The following is a 24,518-nucleotide window of genomic DNA, read 5'->3' on the forward strand; positions in this document are numbered from 1 at the left end:
GAAGAGAATGACTGAATATTTATGTTGGATTCTTGGAGTTAATTTTGCCTTTAAATAGATAGAATTATGCCTATTCCTAACAGTTATATCTGTTCAAATTTAAAATTTGACCGTTACATTATTTATACGGTTCAGATAGCACCACTTGATCTTACAGAAAATATAAGATTAATTTTAAGTCATCTTATTATGATCAATGATCACGATCTCGCTACGATGAAAGCGTGCTAAGTGCTACGTGCGCGCGTATGCGGACAATGCGAAGTACCCTCCTAGGGTGTACTAGAATACACATTAGTACTATCTCTTTACCAATTTTAAGAGAATATTTCACTTTATCATTTATTAATGACTTTTATTTTTTCATTCTTTCCAATGTGGAACAAACCCACGTAACATTAAATGTTCCTAATAAATGTTTTAGAAAATGCAGAAATGAGAGATTTTGAAAATCCATAAAATTGGTTATTTTAGAAAATATTTCAACAAAATTTTAATTCAAGATCTAAAATCAATGTTCCCAATCGCAACGTAATATGCTCATTCCCATTTCCAAAAATTTATTCTCTAATGACAAGTATAAATTGTATAATCTAAAGATTTTCATTTTTTGGTTGTTCATTAAGCCTGAATTATACAACAAATATAGTTCATCTCTCATTTCAAATCTCTTCATGTTCCTTTCGAAATTAGAACTCGACCGAATGATGACCTAATCATTTGACAGCTATCCTATGAGCATTTTTATTTTGGACTTCCCAAAAATTGCACTATGCCAACTTCTCCCATGTCCCATATTGCAATCAAACACCAAAGAGAAGTGCTTCTAAAATGTTTGTCACACATATAAGATGCTTTAAGTTTCTAAGGTCAAGAATTTCGTTTGAGGAGCACATGGGGTAGGGTTTGACCAAACCACAGATTCTGCTAGTGCTCACATATACATTTGGTCATAGATGCCTTGATGCAGAGCATAGAACAGAGCCTAGCTATGTTGTGTATATATATAAAACACTTCTTCCTCTCTTAGCCTTTCTACCTATCTTTGAACTAATTATTGGACTTCTAGAGGAGAAGTATTTTACTTTAATTTTTTATTTCAATTTGTTAAATAATTTAAAATATGTTATTACTTACAATTAAATAACGTTTATTTTCTTATTTTGTTCGAAAGAAGAGAAAAGAAAAAAAACGATAGTTAGAGTTTGTTCAATTATGAAAAATAATTTTTATTTTAGTTTTAATTTTTTAAAATAGTCATAAAATTATCAAGTTACTTTTCCATTTTTAAAATAATTTTAAGTATTTTATTACTACCAATTAATCAGTGTTTATTTTCTTATTTCGTTGGAAAGAAGAGAAAAGAAAAGAAACTATTTAGGGTTTGTTCAGTTAAAAAAAATAGTTTTTATTTTAGTTTTAATTTTTTAAAATAGTCATAAAATTATCATGTTGCTTTTCCGTTTTTAAAATAATTTTAAGTATTTTATTACTGACAATTAATCAATGTTTATTTTCTTATTTTGTTTGAAAGAAGAGAAAAGAAAAGGAACTAGTTAGAGTTTGTTCAGTAAAAACAATTTTTATATTAGTTTTATTTTTTTAAAAAATAGTCATAAAATTATCATGTTGTTTTTCCATTTTGCATGAAGAAAATTTGGAGGTTAATATTTATTTATTTATTTTTATTTTTTCTTTTATATTCAAATGAAGTATTTTACTCTTTTTCTAATTTTCATTTTTTAAAAAAAGTTTTTGGTTACAATTATTCAACATTCATTTCTTTTTGGTCGGAGAGAAGAGAAAAGCAAAGAAGCTAATTGGGGTTTATTTAGTTGTGAAAAATTAATTTTTATTTTATTTTTAGTTTTTAATAATAGTCATAAAATTACCACTTGTTTTTCTCTTTATAAGATTTGCATAGAAAACTCCGAGAGTAATATTTCTTTTAATATTTTTTACCTTTTATGCACAAGATTAAAAGGTCAAAAAAATAAGATGACAATTTCGTAATTACTTATAAAATTGAAATAGAAAATTAAAATCATTTTCTGTAACCAAACGAACTTAATTTTCTTATAATCAATCCTCGCTTCCTGTTTTTATAATTTTTTCCGTACCCATAAAAGTTCAAAAGTTGAAACCCTTAAACTGTTTACAAAATGAATTTCAAGTCTTGAATTTAAATTTATATCAATTTAAATATAATTCGATACAAAAATATATTGTTCGATTTATACAAATTCAAATTCAAGTTCAATTTTATACTAGATAGTTTCTCTCTCTCTCTCTCTCTCTCTCTCTCTCTCTCTCTCTCTCATATATTTGGGTGTTTTGGTAGCCCACATGTTTGACTAATGGTGCAATAGTGCAGCTGCTCATGTCTTCCAAATTCCCACTCACCCACTTCCCAATCTTAATTAAATAATATGTGCCCAATTAGTTTATTTTTCCATTAATTAAGAAAAGCATGCCATTGAATAATCCAATTCTTCAATGATTGCCAGTATTTTTCTATGGTAGCTACCCCTCGAATCTTGCTCCTGCAGGGACCCTCCCTCTCTCCCTTCAAATTAGGGTTTAGGGTTTTATTTCTAATCCCTTTCTCTTCATGACTCATGAGATCAATCATCTCTCCACCCTCTCCTCCTTGACAATGGGTTGTTTGAGAGAAAAGAAAAGAAAATAAATATTTTCTATTCTATTTTTTTGGGTCTATATCAAATATTGTTAAAAATAAAAAAATATTTTAATATAAATAAAAAATTAAGAGAAATTAAATGCTAATAATATATAAAATCAAATGTTTGTTTACTGATTTGGTGTATTTTGTATTTTCTCTGATAACGCAATACAAAAAGTGAATTTTTTCATAATCTTTTCTCTTTTTTTTTTAAATAAAATATTTTAAATTTACATTAAATTTCTTTTAAAAATCTTGAAATTCATGTTTCTAATACAAAAACAAAGGAAATTTCTCATCACTCGCACTAAACATAAAAACAGAGAAACAGACCCCTAGGGTATATTTCAAGTGGTAGTGCGGACTGCGGGAGTGCGTCTCACGAGGTCAGGTATTCAAACCCTCCCGAGTTCGTTTTCACCCTTGAATTCCTGAAATTTATCTCCCTTTAGAATTGTAAGGTCGACTTTAAGGGACGCGAGATTAGTCACGTGAACCATAAAACAGATACGTGGAAACCCGATACGTAATCCAAAAAAAAAATTAAAACAGAGAAATAGAGTTGAAGCCAGAGCAACTCTGTTTTAGCTTGGGAGAGATGATTATCCTGGTTCGTGATTTGCGACATGGTTAATTAAAACCTGGATTGGGGTAATCCTGATTAATCAACTGGCTTCCTCTGGAACATTATTGGGCAATCAATACCCCCAAAAAATAGAGCAAGAACCAAATCTAACTATCTAAGGGACCCGCGAAGCATGCCACATTTTTATTTTTATTTATTTATTTTTGTTTAATCAGATCATCATGGCCCAATCACAAAAGTGTGGGATCATTGATAGATCAATCATGATCTTGATTTTTATTTTTATTTTATTTATGGCGTTGGATAATCATGATCACGATAATAATCTTTGGGACCAAATGGAGTCATCACCAAATGTACAAAAATGATTGGTGGAACCGTGGAAATGATAATTTTGGATTCATATCTAAATAGAGTTCAACTCGATTTAATTTATTTTGGATTTGGTAGAGTTAAATTTGAATATTTAATTTGAATTTTTTATGCAGGTTTAAATAAAATGAAAAATAAAAATATATTAATTTTTATTTAAATTCACATAAATTTAAAATTTATTAAAAATTACAAATTCTAAACTTCCAAATACAAGATAATGTTGTGTTTCAACTCTTCAAAATTTTACACTACTAGGTAAAGGTGAAGTTGAGCCGATCGCAAGGTCTCAGGTTCAATTCCTCATGTATGATTTGTTTGTAGAATTACTAAAAATGAGTCAACTCATTTGGTGCTACCTAAATGCGTCAGAAGTGTTGAGAAATTCACTTGTAAATTTATCTCACATTGAAAAAATATATTAAAAGGATAAGTGCTTATATACATGATCAGACTTAAGACTTAAGACTTAAGTTTTTGAGTCATGTTGGCACTTATCTTCGTGTATCAAGCCCACCATGAAGACCCACTTGATGCTAATAAATGGTATTAGAGTCGATGATTTGTAATTTTGGGCAAGCGATATCTTAAAGTTGAGGTGAGAGATAGGATTCAATTGGGAAGAAACTTGGATCCGGGAATGGTTTGCCCCCACATGTATTATGTTCATTCAGATAATATTAAGAGGAGAACATAAAAAAACATAGATAGAAAAACACAATGCTTAAATTTTATTAAGCAGAGCAATTTCAACATATAATCTGCAGACGCAAACTTTTCCTAAATGGAGACGAGTATGGCAAGATTGAATTTTCTCTTTCATCTTCTTCTTTTTCTAGGAAAATTTTTAACTTGAAAACTAAATCATAAGAACCAATCCCTCTATTTATTCTGATCCTTAAGAGGATCCTGCTTTGCCATACAAGTTCATCAAAAGTCATATCATGAGTTTTCCCTACTCTCGATTGGGCAATCTATTGTTCGGTTCCAGGGCCATCCGAATTCCTCCAAGAATGCCAGAACAACTCCGTTCGTCCATTCAAAACCAGTCCGCATTGCATCATTAACATTGACAAGTTAATTCTGAATCAGTAGGGAAAAATAGAATCACCTTGTCAGCTATTTTTCATGCTACATCACAACTGCCCTTAACCAAAAAACCACACTCAGCATGTGAACTGGGAAGGCGTGTAGCTTCTCAGTCAATCCCAAAACAGTCAATTCCTTTGGGTTTTTTGAGGTTTTTCGCAACTGCAATTCACTGAAATTCTCTTCTTTTTTCCATTTGCTCTTTGGAGAACATCTTGTTCTCCTCTAATTGTACTTTGTTTTTTCTGTGTTGGTATTTTTCTTATCCAAAAATTAAGGGTTGATGGCATTCTTACCTGGGCTGCATACTCACCGCCACTGCCGGATTTTCCACAGGCTTCAACATCATATTTCTAGTGCATTGCACCCCATCTTCTTGTAGGTAGCATAGCTCGTTCTGAGCCACCTCACTGCAATGTCTTCTGCGAAAGATCTTGCTTCTTTTGATCCAGACTTCACCAACCCTTCAACAGTCATGTGTTGGAAGGGGTGCCCAACCATTTGTGAAGTCCCTGCTTGTGTAAAAATTTAAGTTCATTAGGAAACATGCGCGTGCACACATATGGTATCTAAAGATAACAAGTCAAGGAGGAATGAAAGCGGATAAATAAACCATCTTTGTCCCGAATTTGTCAACGAGGTTGCAGTCCCAGCAGCAGGGAGCAGGCTTGAACTTTGGAAGCTCCTCATAACATTATCCACAAAAGAAACATCTTTGTCTGATTACATGGTAAAAGCATACTCATTTGATTTATAAAGGAAAGATTCAGCCACTATGTACATCTAGTGTCATGTTTAAAATATGTACAAACCCAAGTGACACAAGTTGATCCACAAAGGAATGAAGTTCGAAGCAAATATGTTCTGATTCTGGTTGGAAGTTTTCCATGTTTCAGCTCCCTAAAATGCATTGAGAGGAATGAATCAGAGAAGAGCTATAGGGGTTTATATTTTGAGATGCTATCTTTCATAAACTTTTTGCGATGATACCTACGTTCTTGCATTTAAATCCATCACTGAGCCAGTAATCCAACCATGGTTGCATCTTCCGTTCCAGAAAACATAGTTCATTGCCTTTTTTCTCATATGAGAAGCTTCTGAAAAGCGCTGAGCTAAGATTTTATTTCCAGTTACATTTGCCAAGAAGGATATGTCAATTTCCATCTGGATTAGAGGACACAATGGCCCATAAGTGCACCGATTACTGAATTCAACTAACACTTTCACAGAGGTGTTTTCCAAATCATACTCCCAAAATGAAAGCATTCAAGTCCATGGGTATAATTGATGTAGCAGCCAACGCTGTGAGGTTGGAATTTTCTCTACAACAAGATATTAACTTTTTAACTTCACTGTCCAATACGTGCAGATCCTAAATCTGAAACAAGATTGATCCCAAAATTCTACAAAAATATTAGTGGTGGAAGCTAAAAATTCTGAGACTTTCACTAAGGAAAACCTTGCCTCGAAATGTGCAAAACAAAGGCTCAAAGTAAGGTAGGCTGTGAAATCACCAAAAATGTGAAATCCAGCTAAAAGTACTAAGCTATACCTTACCCATCTTGTACTGAAATCCCATCCAAACTCTGCAGTGGAAGCCAATTCCTGGTAAAGTTTTTGCTTCTCAGCAGCATTCGAGAGCTTGGAAGCAGGTTGCTCGTCCTGCAATACGATACAAATCATCAAATTACAAACCCTACAGCAATCCACCATTCATTCACATGATGCAAATCCTAAACAAAGGTAAGCAAGCAGGAGAGATGGACACACTATGGTTGAAGATTCTGGTCTGGGTTTATTCCACATTGCGTAGTATCGACTTAAACTGTGATTGCAACCTTCAGCATCTTGGATTGTCACCTCATGTATATCTACAACAACAGGAAAAATGAAAATTGTTTAAGCCAACAGAGTGAAAAAATAAAATAAATAAATAAAGACTTGTGCAAAGCATTTCAAAGACCTGTACTGGGAGCATCTTGCAATACCTGATTGCCAAAATTCATATTCTTTGAGGAGTGCAGGGAGAGACTTTTTAACAAGTTCTATATCAGCAGTCCTATTGTACATGGCACGGATCATTGCACTTAGAAGAGGAGGCTCACTGAAAAAAGCCAACTTGTCATCAGATTTCCCCTATACAAACAGGTGAAGACAGTGGAGGTTGATGCATTTAAAATTAATACATTGCGAAAATAACATTCATGCTTCATAAGGTTAAGGATAAGAGGGCAAAAAAATAACTTACAAGGTCAATCAGCACACTGAAACGATTTTGCAAGATGGAAAACTAGAGCTTTAAGTGTCAAGATACTCTTCTTATGTTATTCTAAAATAGCAGCATCTCCCAGATTTTTAAACAAAGCCCAGGAAGGGTAGCTGCAAATTAGCCAAAGAACAGAAAAAGAGGAGGAAGAAGAAGTTACATGGCAATCCCCCACTGGCACACCATACTAAACTTCAATTTATGGATTTGCCCTACAAAGCAAGGAAGTTCAGCAAAGAACCAAGCACTGAAAGAGTACAGTACTTTCTATTTCTATAATAGGCCCTGGCACCATTGAGGACATAACCATATGCATCTATAAGGGAAATGAGATTAGCCACAATTGCTTTTGCAGTATCATACATTTTACCCCTGCATAAAAAGCACAGAATATATTGACTATATGTTACTTCTGACAATTTGGCAAAGCAAAATCATGTAGTTCACAACACATCCTAATTAATGAATTGCATATGGCACATGCCAAACCATTGTGAACCAATTTCTACCCATTCTCTCCATCTTCAACCCTGTTTTTCAAAATAGATAATTCTGAAAATAGACCTTCTAGTTTGCTTTTGCTCTATTTAAAATTCGTTAAATCTGAATTTTCAATTGTTTCAATTAATATTACATTTCTAAGATAGTGTTTGGAAGCATGGATTTCAATGTTCAAATTTAAATTTGTCTTAATTTGGGAGAAATTAAATATAATTTTGTATTACATTTTGTCCAAATACATATAAATCCAAATCCAAAACTTAAAATCCGTACTCCCAAGCTTAAGGTAAATGTCTAATTGTGGTAGAGAAAAAGAATGAAAGCATTTTTTCAAAACTTTTAGAAACTTAGAAAAGATATTAATATATAAATTTATAATTCAATTCGAATTGAATTTTAGAACAACTCCGTTAATCTAGATTAGTTAACAGTATAATTTTACCTTTGCAGTTTAAGAGTGAAAAATATTGTGAATGAAAAGAAATAAAAAAAATTCATATAAAAATATAAAATTATAAAAATTAATTTATTTCATTACATTTCATTCTTCATCTACTAAACACATCGCTAGTTGTTCAAATTGACTTCAAAGAGCATAGATGCCTTTCAATCTCTTCTTTGTCTTGATTGAATGCCAATGTATAAAAGGTGCAATGATTGAAGATCGGATTTTTTATGCAAACATAAACAACTAAAATAACTTGATTAATTTAATTTTTCAAGAAGGTTCCGATACTAACCCAAGTACCCAGTAAGAACCCAATAGTAAAACTCTCTAACCCGGGACACAAGGGGAAGCAGAGTATGGAGCTCCGGCTGCTTCCGCAGGTCATCCGAAACTGTCCGGCTCAAATTCTTCCAAAGGGAATGCACCTCCAAAGCCCACGCCCTCACCGCCGGCGAGAACCCACTCGGCGCCGGCACGAAGTCCACCGGCAAAGCGTACACCAGATCATCCCCTGCTTCGCGGAGGTATTTCCCCGAATACTCCTCCAAAATTTTAACGGGCACCGACCCGTTTTTGGACCTGGGCAAGTCGTAGAAGGCTTTCTCCGTCACAGAGAGGTTGAATTTCAGCGGCAAGTCGATGTAGCGTTTTGGGTCGAAGCCGGAGGGGCCGAAGGTGTTGAGTACGGTTTTTTGGAGGCATGGAGGAAGGAGGCGAGTGGGGTTGTGGGTCTTACGGGAACGAAATCCGGAGGATTGCACTGCAAAAGGGTTTTAGAGGCGAAAATGAGGTTTAAGAGTAAAGGAAAGAAGATGAAGAAGATAAAGGAGTGAAAAGCCGCCATGAAGGGAGGCGATGGGAGGTTTTGGATGAGGTTGAAGACGGGACAAGGATGATTGAAGCTGAGCCATGATTGAAGACGGGACGAGGATGATTGAAACAAGAAGGACGAAGAAGAAGATGAAACTTGAAAGATGAAGCTTGAAAGATGAAAATGAAGAACGCATTTAGGAATAATTAGTGGGGCTGTGGGACACTCCTTTTTATCAGTGCTAACATAATAAAATTTGGTAAAATTTTAATTTGATAAAATGAAAAAAAAAGTACAGTGAAAATTTCTAAACGCAGGAAAAATAAATTGTACATTGGAAATGAAGATAAAAAAAACAGAAAAGGAAAAAAAATAAAATTAAAAAAGCGGGCCAACATTGTATTTTCAAAATTCAAACCGGCAATTAGATAAGTGAAAAATATGTAGAAATTAAAATAAATAGTGATTGATTAGGTTTAGTATTGATTGACTTAATCAATATTAAACTCATTGGATCCCAAGCATATAAATAGAGGTTTTTTGAAAGTGAGACACATACACACACACAAACAAAGCTTGAAGTGAGCAATAGAAAATTGAGAGCTTGAGAATTGTGAGATTGGAGGAAAATTTGTGAAGGAAAAAGAAGAATTCGGAAGAGTTCGGACAAAGGAGGTTGAAGTTCGAGAGTTAAAAGTTTGAAACTTGAAATTTGAAACTTGAAGATCACTAAAGATCAAAATCAAAGAAGAAATTGAGAGCTACCATCAAGCTTGAAGAGAGAAAGAGTTTGAAGATGGTTAGTTTTTGAGTTTTAAAATTTTGTTTAATTTTGCTTTAAATTGAATAAATTTTAAAAATTCTTTGTAAAGTCAAAGTTTTGATTTGAAACGGACCATTGACCTGGATCTAACTCCGCTAGCCCAAAGACCATGACCCAAGACCTAGGTCCAATTTGGACCTAGGTCCATTGACCATGAACCCTGAACCTGGACTATAACTCAACTGAGTTTGAGAGAGTAAGGCTTATTTGATCCAAGTCCATAAGCTCAATTGGACTTAAGCCTACTTTCAAGAATAAGCTTATTGGGCTCGACCCAATTAGCTAAAGCACCTTAAATAAAAATAGAGTCCAATGGCCTTGCGGGCAAAGCTTATTTGAGCCAAACTCAATTCAATCTTAGCCACCTTGGCCAAATTCGTTTGAGCCCAATTAATTGGAGTTAACCCGGAGCTTAACACAAGCTGTTTGTTTTAAAGGAAAATCTAGGAAGATTTTCTCGAGAAAATACAAGCAAGATAAATAATAATAATAATAAAGAGAATAGAGAACTTATCTCAATTTTGAGTTCGATAATTCAAGGTTCTCTGTTCGTACTTTTCCTTTTTATAGTTCATATCTACAAAACAAAATAAAATGAAATGAGAATTAAGAAAAAAAAAATGGAAAAAATCAGAGTGAAATAAAGAGTAAAGAGCAGAGAGAAATTCATAGAAATAATAAGAGACCGAAGAGTAGAAATGAGAGAGAGAGAGAGAGAGAGAGAGAGAGAGAGAGAGGGAAGAATAGTAAAATCTAAGCGAAGAAGAGAGAAAGAATAGAGAACAGAGAGCAAAAATCAGAGGAAATTCATGCAAGAAAAAGAAAGGGAGAATAGAGACTGAGAATAATCTAGAATGAAGAACAAAAATAGAAAGAAATTCGTGTGAGAATAAGAAAGGGAGAAGAGAGAGAAGGAGAAAGAAGAGAGAGAAATGAAACGGAAGAAAGAAGAGAGAAAAATAATTTATATATGAGTGTTATTGAGATATGCATCACCATCTATACTGTCCATTCTATGTTTTGTCTAGATGGTCGGATTGCTGCGCAATTCTCATTAAACACCCAAAGTTAACCAGAATTTGTCACGTGGCAGGTGACGTCATACTAACGTAACCCTAATGTAGTGAATTAAAAAATAAAATAAAATAAGTAGAGCCACATGTCACTATTGTGGGTGAACACGTGGCTCACTTTGTCCAACCGGGTTAAACTCGGTTTAGATCAGTTGAACCGATTTGATTTTTGAACTACCGATTTCGTTTATTTTATTTTTTATCTTGATTATTAATTGATTTTTAATTTTTTAAAATTGGAAAAAAAAATTTCAAAAAATCAAGAAAAATATTTTTAAAAATCAGGAAAAAAAAGAAATAAATGTTTGATGGATTTTGACTCAAATAATAAAAAAAAAACCAAAAAATGAAAAAAAATCCTTAAAATCCTAGAAAATTTTAAAAAAATGTTGGAAAATTTTCTATATATATATATATATATATTTGGAAAAATCTAAGAATGTTTTAACGACTATTTTTTGCTCAAATTTGATGATTTTATTTGATTATTATCTATCTATCTATATATATATATATATATATATATATATATAATATTTTGTGTGTGTTCATCCTAGTGATTTAACAAAGGGTAAAGAGATATTTCAAATCTCACCTATTTTAGTTTTCATGGAGGTTTATCTAAACAAAAATCCTCTATTTTGAAGTTCTTATTAGATATTTCTAAATCGCACTTTATTTCTTATTTTTCCTTTAGATTTTTATTTATTTATTTATTTAAATTATTTATTTATTTTGTTTAAGGTGTTAATTAAATACCATTAGATTCGATTTAATGATAATTTATAATTAATTAGGTACCGTTCATAGAACGGGTGTGTAGGGGGTGTTAGTACATTTCCCTCACGTAACTGAACTTTGATCCCAACTCTGATAAATGCAAATCAAGACTACTTGTTCATTCACCTAAGATTAGTCTAGAAGACCAATCAACGAGTAGTAATTAGGTGAACTAATCGCCTAGGTGTTGGTCAGTGGTGACTCTATCGAATTTTTAATATTATTATTTCTCGCCATTCTAAACCTTTTTCCAAAACGTTGCAATAGATGCAAAAGTACAAAAGTAAAAAAATTTATTTTAATTTTGAAAAAAAATAAAGTAAATAATTAAGCTTTTTTTTTTTTTTTTTTTTTCAATTTCCCCCTCTGTTTCTCTCACAATAGTGAGATTATTATATTCTCCTTAGAATTGAAACCACGATGCGCCAGTATAAAAAAATATCGTATAAGTTCTAATGTTCGTGTTTTGTAATTTTATATAATACTACATGCATTTCAAAACAACCACCAAGAAGGTCCTATAATTGTAATTCTATTTTCAAAATATTAACAATTAAAATGAAGAATTTGTTACTTGCTTGGATAGTATGCTTAAAGTAACTAGACGTCTAAAAACTAAGACTAATTTAATTCACAGAATAATTATTCAAATATAATGAAAAAGTTGAGAGTAGAAGGGAATAGTTATCCCTTACATATTTCCTCATTATTTTATCTAATATGCAATAAAAAAAAATACATTTTTATGCTAAAACTTAGAAATAGTTTTTTCTTTTCTATTCCTTGTTATGAATTTATAAAAACAAATTCATTTCAAAAACCTATTTTTTGTATATTTAATTTATTATTATTAATTGGTATTTTGCATACCAAATAAATCTAAAACTTATTTATTTAATGTAATTCACATATCTCTACAAGAGTTATGAGTAAAATGAAATATAGAGTTTATAATTTTAGAAAAAAATATAAAAATTTTAAATTATAAAAATATTTTAACTTATTTAAACTCAAAAAAAGAAATACATATGAAGATTTGTGGGGAGCAAAAGGTAAAGTACTTGTTTCTGGGCAAGGCCTAAATTGATGGTGGAGTACCAAAGGAAAAAAAAAATGACAGCTTAAATGGCCGGCTGCCGCTTCCAGCCCCTCCGAGCTATTACTCAACTTGTTTCGATTCATGAGCAACTCGATAACTAATTCAAATGGACTTGTTTATTAAACTTGTTAAGGAGTTTGACAATGAGCTCATTAATAGATTTGTTAAGTTGACCCAATTTCAAGAGTTCAATATTGACCTAATTATCTAAGAAAAAAGATACAAATTTGGACCCAAATAAAATAGATAGATTAAACTATTATTATTAGATCATTTATAAAAATTAAGCCTAAACTCAAGTCTGACCCAATATTTTTAATTTGAGTTGAGCTCGAGCCCAACTTTACGAGCCCAAGCCAAGCTCTTGCTCTGCCAAGCTGAGCCTGAGCATGTTGAAGCTCGACTCAGCTCAACTCCACTTATTTGCAGCCTTACTTAAAACTAAAAATATCAATTATTTGCAATCACATAAAATATTAAATAGTAATGAGAAAAATATTTGATTTTATCAAAATTTTACTTAAGGATAAACGGGTTAATGATTAGTTTAGGTTCTGTTTGGTACCGCAGTTATTTGCTATTTCTTGTTTATGTTTTCCGACAGTGAAACAATATATTATAAAAACTCATTTATTTCTATTGTCAGTTTTTTTTTTTTGTTTCTGAAGTTGGTTTTCAACTATTTGCCAAAAAATTGAAAATCAAATTTTATGGTTTTAGTTGTTTTGGCAACCTGTTGTCAGAAATTTTAATATCAAAAAATAGTTTTTTAAAATTAAATTATGCATTTTATACAATTTTAAATTAAAATCAAAATTAAATGATCATATAAATTTAAATATAATTAAAATGAAACCAATTAAAAAAATACTTTTACTATTTTTCAATTATCATACTCGATAAAACTTTTATTGTAAAGTAAATTTTAAAAGTAGAACAATTAAGTAAGATAATTATAATAAATTTTATTTTTATTATAGTAATTTTTAATGTGTATTATTTGTCATTTTAATATTTTAATCATATTTTTATAATGTTTTGATTTAAAGATGAAAATGAGTATTTTTAATTAAGTTTTTAATTTATATTAGTTTTATAAATGTTAACCAAATAAGGTTGCTGAATTATAGTTTTTAGTTTCTATTTCTGGTTTTAGTTTTTGTTTCTCTAATTTTCAACAGCTATATCAAATACTCTCAGTATTCTACTTTATGGTGTATTTAAGCTTTAATTGAAGTTGATACAGTAGGATACTTAATTCAATTTGAAAAGTTTGTGCACCAAACTCGATTCAAACTATTAATTTAAAGATTGTTGACCTTGATATTGATTTAATTACAACATATAATATTAAATATGTGTATAAATATAAAGTTTATGTACAATTATACTTTATATCACTTATATAATATAAAAATTATAAAATTATAAATATTTAATTAATTTAAATAAGACTCACAAGTAGTATTTGAAAGTTAAAATTCAATTTGTTAACTTACTCAAGTAAGTACAATAAAGGCAAATCAAGTTAAACAGCAAATCAAATTTGAGTAGCTCAAGAACCAACTCGACTCACTTATACCTCTATTAACAATAACATTAAGCATAAGAATACGTGTGTGGTATAGTAGTAGTAGTAATATCCATGTTCTTTTCATCTATGGTTTGTGTTGATTTTGGTATATTCCCAAGAGGGGGGTGAATTGGATATTTAAAATTATTTCTTCCTACATATAACTAATCCAACAGTAGTATACCACAACCCTCGTCTGTCTAAAACACGTGTCAATTCAATAGATAAACTACTGAGCAAATATATACGCAATTAAAACAATCTCAGTATATCAAACATTCACAGCAATAAATATTAACATACAGGTGCAGAAGATAAATTACGGAAAATAAAACTAACACTAGATATGTTATTGGGGCTTGACCAAAACTACCTACGTCCTCACCTCAAGCTCACAAGCAAGAAGATTCCACTGGTTGCTCACTTCACGGGTGGAGTGACACCTATTACAATATCTTACCAGGATGGTGTACCTAGTTCTCTTAACCGGATCTAACCAGTCCGGTGCTTACCTAACCGAGTCTGAGCAATTCGAGACTATTCACAGTGCTAGTCTCCCTCTTCCGACAACTCGTCAGGAATACAACAGATAATCAATAATTTTTGTATACAAACAAATGTGCTTCTAAACTAAGCAGATCTGCACAACAGTATGCTTAATACACTCACGTATGATAAGGATTTATGTTCAAAGAGAATGTGATTATCACTAAAATAATCTTTGAATAAAAATATATATGATGAGTGTCACGCCCCGAACCCGGTAATGGGATCCAGGGGTGAATAAGTAACCTAACCTGTCTCTGTATCATACAAAACATCCATGACACAATACAATGAATGAGGGTCCGACCCCATAGGGTTCCCAGGCACCCTAAACACATCCATTTACAACAGAATATACGCAGTGGAAATTGGTCTTTCTATACACATCTAATACCGTACCAAAGTCTATACAAAAGGAAATCCAGGTCCATAATACAAAACACAACCCGGATGTCAGCCAAAACCACAAAAGGCCACTCGATATAGTCCTAGTATTTACCTAAGTACCTCATGTAGTACACCGACCACTACACTCCCGACTCAAAGGACGCTAGTTCCGGTTACTCGAATGACCTGAAAAATATGTACGTACAGCAGAGGTGAGACACCTCTCAGTAAAGGAACATACAGGTTATATCGGTGTGTGACATTTGAGTGTTATCATGATACACAAAACATACACAATTAAATGCAAATCCAGTATTTTCACAAAACAGTTCCAATACAGTGCATACACGCACACACACATGATCAAGCAACCCGGTGTTGTCACACCCTTCGGCCCTAAGCTGGTCCGCATTACACGACGTCCCGGCACATGGCTAGTCCCAGACTCCCATGGCATCGTACTGGTACAAACTGGTGGATCCACACCCTTCGGTGATCAGCCGGTAAGGCTCACGCCCTCGGATATAGAGCCGGACACTCTTACCAAACATGTCTAGCGATTTCATACGCCATCGGATATAGAGTCGGACACTCTTTTCGTACCTAGAACAACCCAGAACCCAGTTCCTATTTCATTGCATTTCAACAAAACACAACTATGCATGCTCATATAACTAAACAAATAACACCCATTTGGTAATCTAAAATCACAGTTTTTCAAAAACATATAGCTTAAACAAGTCAAGGCACGACCATCCCTATAACATAATATATATCACAATATATTTACGGTTTTCTAACAAAACTAGGGATGCAGCCCATCGGCCCATTTTCCCAAAACTGTGATCATGAAAACCCATAGTTTTACCCGTTAGGTCCCCCAAATGAGTAACCAAAACGCACACAGAACTGTGAACCACAGTTCCACCAAGTCTAATTTCAAAAATAACCGACATAAACTGAATCCCTTTATCTTTCCCCTAAATGCTTAATCCCGAACTCTACGGCCCCTAAATAGCAAACCGAATTCCCAAAATCTAGAAAGCACAGTACATAAAATACTCACAATCCTATTCCTTACATAACTACTGGATCAGAATTAAAAATCGAGCCTTACCTCAATTTCGAGCCAAAACTCGAAAATGCCCGGAACGAAGATCCGATCCATAGAACTTGTAGAGAATCCTTCACTAATCCTCGTGGTAATGTCGGATCATTGATTCCAACAATGATCGGTGAAGAAATCTAGAGAGAGAGAGAGAGAGAGTTCGTTGAGTTTCTATAGAGATGGGGAGAGGTTTTGAAGTTTCTTAGCCGAGAAGTAAAGAAAATATCTATTTATAACCCTTTGACCGACCACACTTCGCCAACGAATGGTGTCCTTATCGACGAGGTATTGAAGACACCCTGTCGATGAGACAGTGATCTCGTCGACGAGCCTGAGATTTCCAAATTCTTAAAACCCCTCGGCTTCTCCTCGTCGACGAGCCCTTGCATTTCGTTGCCGAGAAATATAAGGCCTTCGTCGACGAAACCTGCTCAATTACCAATTTACCTTTCTCTTAATTAATTAAATTCATATATCACGGTTTGGGTTCTTACAACCTCCCCTCCTTACAAAAATTTCGTCCTTGAAATTTGCAATCTATCATTCACAAACTCATTCATACTATCAAATACATACTCGACTTAAGAAAGAACCGACGACTACTAAAACGCAGCCCTGTCACAATACGTACATACCATCACTTATGGCGGAAGAATGCCGTGGTTACATACATAAACAGTCTCGAGAGTTCACAAATACACACACTCCCAATGACTAACCACCTATTCCAATACAAAGTAGGTGTATGTACACATACTCAGAACAACTGTGGATACTTCTAGCGTATTTCCGCTTCCAGTTCCCAAGAAGCTTCCTCAACCTCGTGATTCTGCCATAATACCTTTACTAACGGTATATCCTTGGTACGTAGCTTCTGAACTTTATGGTCCAAAATATGAACAGGTACCTTTTCGTACACTAAAGTATCCCCAATTTCCAAGTCCTCATAACTGTGGACCCAACTTTACGGTACAAAATGGATCCAACACGTACCTCCTCAACATGGATACGTGAAACACATCGTGGATCCTCGAGAGTGCTGGGGGTAGTGCAATACTGTATGCTACCGGACCCACTCGCCCAAGAACCTCGAATGATCCGATATACCTCGAGCTCAACTTGCTCTTCTTCCCAAATCACATCATTCCTTTCATCAGAGCGATCCTCAGAAATACCTTATCCCCCACCTCAAACTCTAATTCACGGCGGCGAACATCTGCATAACTCTTCTGCTAACTCTGAGCTGATTTAATCCTATCTTGGATCAAACCCACCTTCTCAGATACCTGCTACACAAGTTCAAGTCCTAACACCTAACGTTCATCAACATCATCTCAATACGGAGGAGATTGACACCTCCGACCATACAGAGCCTCAAACAATGCCATCCCGATACTAGCTTGGAACCTGTTATTATAAGCGAACTCTACCAGTGGCATAAACTATATCCAGCTACTACCGAAGTCTAACACACAAGTCTGCAACATATTTTCCAAGTTCTATATTGTCCTCTCCAACTGTCCATTAGTCGGGGGTGGAACGCTGTCCTGAAAGTAAGCTTCATCCCTAGTGCTTCTTGCAAGCTTGTCCAAAATTGAGAAGTAAATCTCGGGTTTCGATCTGACACAATGGAAACCCGTACTCCGTGCATCTTAACTATCTCATGCACGTACATGTCTGCTAGCCTACTTAAAGGATAGCTAACCTTCATCGGTAAAAAGTGAGCAAATTTCATCAACTTGTCCACAATCACCCATATAACATTATACCCGTGAAGTGCTGGTGGCAATCCGATCACAAACTCTATGGAGATATGCTCCCATTTCCACTTCAGGATAGCTAAGGGCCGCAACGGTCCTACCAGCCTCTGATGTTTAGCCTTCACCTGCTGACACATCAGACACTGCTCCACGAACTGAATAATCTACCTTTTCATACCACTACACTAGAAGGTCTCGCGCAAATCCCGATACATCTTCGTACTACCAGGATGTACCGTATACAAAGAACGATGCGCTTCCTCTAGAATCGTCTTTCTAATCTTGTCGTCGTTCGGAACACATAACCTGGTTCCAAACCTCAACACACCTCCTTCAGAGATGTTAAAATCCGCAACTAATCCCCATTGCACTTTTTACACAATCTCAGCTAACTCTGCATTATTAGTCTGCACGACTTTAATACGCTAAATAAAGTCAGCTAGATCACCAAGCTAACAATAAAGGCCTGATAGTTACTGGCCACCAACTCTATACCCGAGCTCTCTAGATCCTGGTTGGTGCTTCAACTCCTGAAAGCACTGCTCACAATCACTGGTCCACTCAAACTTCACCCCCTTCCTGGTCAATCGAGTCAGAGGCCCAGACAACTTAGAGAACCCTTCCACGAACTAACGATAATAACCCTCCAGTCCTATAAAACTCCGAACCTCCTGCACATTCTTCGGCCTCACCCAGTCAACTACAACTTCAATCTTGCTAGGATCAACTGAAATATCGTCTTTAGATACCACATGGCCTAAGAACCCAACCTGATTCAACTAGAATTCACACTTCTTCAGTTTAGCATACAACTTCTTCTCCCGCAGAATCTATAATACTAACCTCAGATAGTTTTTGTGCTCTTCCGAATTCCTCGAGTATACCAGAATATCATCAATAAACACCATTACAAACCGGTCTAAGAACTCATGAAAAACCCTGTTCATAAGATCCATGAACACTACCGGAGCATTCGTCAACCCAAAAGGCATGACTAAAAACTCGTAGTGGCCATATCTGGTTCGAAAAGCAGTCTTCGCCATATCCTCAGATTTGACCCTCACCTGAATATACCCTGACCATAGGTTGATCTTCGAAAAAACCTGCATCCCTTGCAGCTGGTCAAAGAGATCATCGATATGTGGCAAAGGGTATCGATTCTTCACAGTAACCTTGTTGATCTCACGGTAATCAATGCACATACGCATCGACCCGTCCTTCTTCTTCACAAACAAAACTAGAGCTCCCCAAGGTGAAACACTAGGTTGAATGAAGCCCCTGTCCAGTAATTTTTATAACTGCTCCTTTAACTCCTGAAGTTTTGCTGGAGTCATCCGGTACGGAGCTTTAGAGATCAGTGCTTTTCCAGGCAGCAACTCTATCCCGAACTCCACCTCACGATCCAGAGGTAAACCGGGTAAATCTTCTAGAAACACATTTGAAAACTCCCTAACTACCCGAATATCCTCGAGCCTCAACTTGTCTCGCGGTGGTTCCCTCACGCAAGCCAAGTACCCTTGACATCCGCCCAAAAGTAAGTCCCTCGCCTGTAATGCCAATAGAACCTGTGGCGTTGAACGCACACACGATCCTACAAACTCATACTCCTGCTCCCCAAGAGGTATGAACACAACCACCTTTCTACGACAGTCAATCACAGCATAACTGGAGAATAGTCAGTCCATCCCCAGTATGACATCAAACATCGACATATCGTACACCACAAGATTCGCCGATAGCAACTTCCCCTGAATTACCACTAGGCAGTCTTCTAACATCCTCCTGCAGAATGATACACTCCCAGTTGGTGTAGCTACAGACAATCCTTCATCCATGACTTGGGTCTCCACCCCATACATTTTTACAAAATTAACAGATATAAAGGAGTGGGTCACACTCGAATCAAATAAAACCACAGCTTTATTTAAAAGCAACATTATAGTACCTGTCACCACATTCCCCGCATGCTCAGCATCCGCTGGAGTAAGCGAGCACACTCATGCTGGAGCTGTGTTTGCTTGATACGTCCTCGGGGATACCTGATTGCTTCCTCAATTCTGACTCGAAGAAGGCGTACCCCTCTTTGGCGTGTGACAATCCCGAGCCATGTGACCTAACTGGCCACAGTTGTAGCAATTACCCCCAAACGGCTGGCAATCACCGCTATGCCATCTGTGGCACCTAGTACAATGATCATCCGACTGGCTCATCTGAGGACTCTGACACTCGGTATTCTGACGATAACTCGAGCCCCTGTTCCTCTTCTTTTATGATCCCTAATGAGATCCAGACTGAGAACTAGAAGGTACTGGCCTCTTCTTCTGCTCCTGATCCGCCTCATCCTCTCGGATACCAGTCTCGATCACAGTGGCCTTATTTATAAAAACTGAAAACTCACGGATCTGAAGTATCCCCACTAATCTACGGATATCCTTCCTCAGGCCCTTTTCAAACCTCCAACTCTTCTCGTACTCATTCAAAATCAAACACGGCGCGAACCAGGATAGCTTTATGTACCAAGCAGTATACCCCTGCATCGTCATACTCCACTGAGTCAGAGCCGAGAACTCGTCCGCCTTAGCGTCACGCGTGGAAGCCGGGAAGAATCTATCGAAGAACACTTCCTTGAAAAGGCTCCACGTCATCTCCATAGGACCGGCTTTTTGCTTCTCCAGCAGACTCACCGCAGTCCACCATCGACCCGCCTCCCCAAACAGCTGGAAAGTAGCATAGAGGACTCTCTGCCTATTTGTGCAGTGTAAGACCTCCATAATCCTCTCGATTTTCTCAACCCAGTCCTCTGTTATCATCGGGTCGGGTCCTCCTAAGAACGTTGGAGGATGCATGCGTGTGAACCTCTCAATGGTGCACCCTGCAGACATATGAGAGTGTTCGCGTCTCCTGACACTCCACACGATCTCCCGCAGAACCTGCCTCGTCAATCCTCGACGCACAGAAGGAGACTCATCACTCGTCGTCTCCTCAGAGCCACTCCCTAGGTCATTATCCTTGGGCTCCATTCTAAAAGCACAATAGGAATCTATCAATACCCCTACAACATGTACCGTTAACACAGTCATCTATGACTAAACATGTTAACTACCACCTCACGGGTCTAGGTTTGCCCTATCACACCGAAACGAAAATCATCAATGGTTTGCCACGATTTTACTAAATGTATCATTCAAGGAAAAATACAAAACACTGCCAATGAGTCCTTGTCTAGCAACAAAACAACCCTCGACCTACTCTACCTATTTCCAACATCCTATACTCTGGTATGTACACACAACTACACCTAACCAAGTCTACAAGACTTAACAACCTGGTTAGCTCTGATACCAAGCTGTCACGCCCCGAACCTGGTAATGGGACCCAAGGGTGAATAAGTAACCTAACTTGTCCTTGTATCATACAAAACATCCATGACACAGTACAATGAATGAGGGTCCGACCCCGTGGGGTTCCTAGGCACCCTAAACATATCCATTTACAACAGAATGTACGCAGCGGAAATCGGTCTTTCTATACACATCAAGTACCATACCAGAGTCTATACAAAAGGAAATCCAGGTCCATAATACAAAACACAACCCGGGTGTCAGCCAAAACAACAAAAGACCACCCAATACAGTCCTAGTACTTACCCAAGTACCTCTCATAGTACACCGACCACTACGCTCCCAACTCAAAGGACTCTAGTCTCGGTTATTCGAAGGACCTGAAAAATATATATGTACAGTAGGGGTGAGACACCTCTCAGTAAAGGCAGATACAGGTTATATTGGTGTGTGGCATTTGAGTGTTATCATGATACACAAAACATACATAGTTAAATGCAATTCCACTATTTTCATAAAACAGTTTTAGTACAGTGCATACACGCACACACACATGATCAAGTAACTTGGTATCGTCACACCCTTCGGCTCGAAGCCGACCCGCATCACACGGCATCCCGGGCACATGGCTAGTCCCAGACTCCCATGGCATCGTAGCGGTACAAAATGGTGGATCCACATCCTTCGGTGATCAGCCAGTAAGGCTTACGCCCTCGGATATAGAGCCAGACACTCTTACCAAACATGGCAAGCAATTTCATATGCCCTTGGATATAGAGCCGTATACTTTTTTCGTACCTGGAACAACTCGGAACCCAATTCCTATGTCATTGCATTTCAACAAAATACAATTATGCATGCTCATATAACCAAACAAACCACACCCATTTGGTAATCTAAAATCATAGTTTTCCAAACACATACAGTTTAAACAAGTTAAGGCACAACCATCCTTATAACACAATATATATCACAATATATTTACGGTTTTCCAACAAAACCAAGGATGCAGCCCGTCGCCCCCTTTTCCCAAAACTATGATCATGAAAAACTCATAGTTTTACCCGTTAGATCCCCCCAAATGAGTAACCAAGACACACACAGGACCGTGAACCACAGTTCCACCAAGTCCAATTCCAAAAATAACCGACACAAACTGAATCCCCTTACCTTTCCCCCAAAAGGTCAATCCTGAACTCTATGACCCCTAAACAACGAACCGAGTTCTCAAAATCTACAAAGCACAGTGCAGAAAACACTCACAATCCTATTCCTTACATAACTACCGAATCAGAATTAAAAACCAAGCCTTACCTCATTTTTGAGCCAAAACTTGAAAATGCCCGGAATGAAGATCCGATCCATAGAACTTGTAGAGAATCCTTCACTGATCGTCGTGGTAACGTTGCATCATTGATTCCACCAACGATCAGTGAAGAAATCTAGAGAGAGAGAGTTCTTTGAGTTTCTAGAGAAATAGAGAGAGGTTTTGAAGTTTCTTAGCTGAGAAGTAATGAAAATATCTATTTATAGCCCTTTGACTCGGCCATACTTCGCCGATGAATGGCGTCCTCGTCGACGAGGTACTGAAGACATCTTGTTGACGAGACAGTGATCTCGTCGACAAGCCTGAGATTTTCGGATTCCTGAAACCCCTCGACTTCTCCTCGTCGACGAGCCCCTACATTTCATTGCCAAGAAATATAAGGCCTTCGTCGACGAAGCTTGATCAATTACCAATTTACCCTTCTCTTAATTAATTAAATTCATATATCACGGTTCAGGTTCTTACAATGAGTGTTCAAAGATTTTCTACCACCCTAAGCAAATATCTCAATGAGATTTTTCAAATATCAAGTATAAAGGGTTTATGACTTGTCAAAAATATATTACTAAAATCACAAGACAAGCTCTTGAATCTTGCAACAAGTATGCAAAGACTCACTAGCTCAAGAAGGTCTTTCCCAAAAGAAAATTTATGAATTAAATCACAAGGAAAAGCACTTGCTTACTCTCAATAAGATAATATCAAGCAAGTATATGCAATGAGAGTAAATATTATATGATTCAAAAACTAAATGCCTTAATATATGTAAAACACTCTCTATAGAAAATGATTTTTCAAAGTAATAATGAAGAGAGGATGAAAAAATAGGCTTAGGAAGATGAAAATAAGATACCAAAACTTGAGAGGTTTTTCTTTCTAATCATCTGTTTAATAATGAATTATGAAGGTAGAGTTGGGTGAAAAAATGACTGTTGGGGACACCCTGGGTATTATTAGAAAAGTTTAATTAATTTTTAAGCTTAATTATCATGGTTAAACTTTTCAACCCGAGAGGTTCGGTTGCCCGACTCCAAGGGTTGGTCGCTTGAACACTCGCAGTAGCTCACAGTCAATTTTCCAATTCGGTCGAATGTGGCCAATGGCCGGTCGACCGAGCTAGACGATTTCCCAAAGCTATGTGGTTTCAGTCGTCCGGTGAGAGGTTTGGTCTACCGAAATTTGAACTTCGGTCGACCAAAGTCAATTTGAACTTAACAGTTCGGTCAGCTGAGGAAGGTCACATCTCAGCTTCGGTCGACTGAGGACAATAAGTTCAAATCTGGGTCGGTCGCTCAAGCTAAGTCAAACTTTTGACTCGGGGCTAGTTTGGTCAATCAAGCTAATTAAAGCTTGAATTGGTCGGTCGATCAAGGGCACTTAAACACCCAAAAAATCCAACGTCGGTCGGTTGAAGTCTTTGTAAGTCCCCAACTTGACCCTAAAGTTATATTAAAATCTTTGTAAGATTTTATCTTTTTATGAAAAGGTTTTGTATAAAGTGTAGGTGCCCTAAGGTCAGTCTAAGGTCTCTTGAGCATATAATTCTTATCATGCATGTGATGCAGTTATTATAGACCATTATAATTACATACCTAATAATTAAATGCATTTACAATAAACACAAATGTCTTCAATCTTCTCGCTCGTGTAACTTCATGGAATGCGCTAGATACATATGATCTTGGAGTTTCTTCTGGCTTCCAAGTCCCTTGATCTTATGTGTGTTGAAATTTAGACATGTTCACATACTTAAATACACATAAAATACTGGTACTTTGTCTGCATCAAAACAGAGATCAGACTCAAAAATTCAATAGTTTGGACTTATAAACTTCTTATGAATTTTTTTTTGGCAAGGCATTGAGTCAACCTAGCTAGTTAGTTTTTTTTTTGTCCTATACTCGTCAACGAGTAGATACTGAGAGCCTGAAAATCTCAGAGTTAA

The 24,518-nt window shown here is 36.0% G+C and overlaps 1 pseudogene; it reads right to left on the minus strand.

Moving 5' to 3' along the window:
• Positions 1–4,442: 4,442 nt before the first annotated feature.
• LOC131158386 (trehalase-like) lies at positions 4,443–8,916 on the minus strand (annotated as a pseudogene).
• Positions 8,917–24,518: the final 15,602 nt, after the last annotated feature.

Source organism: Malania oleifera, chromosome 6, assembly GCF_029873635.1.
Source record: "Malania oleifera isolate guangnan ecotype guangnan chromosome 6, ASM2987363v1, whole genome shotgun sequence".
Lineage (NCBI taxonomy): Eukaryota > Viridiplantae > Streptophyta > Magnoliopsida > Santalales > Ximeniaceae > Malania > Malania oleifera.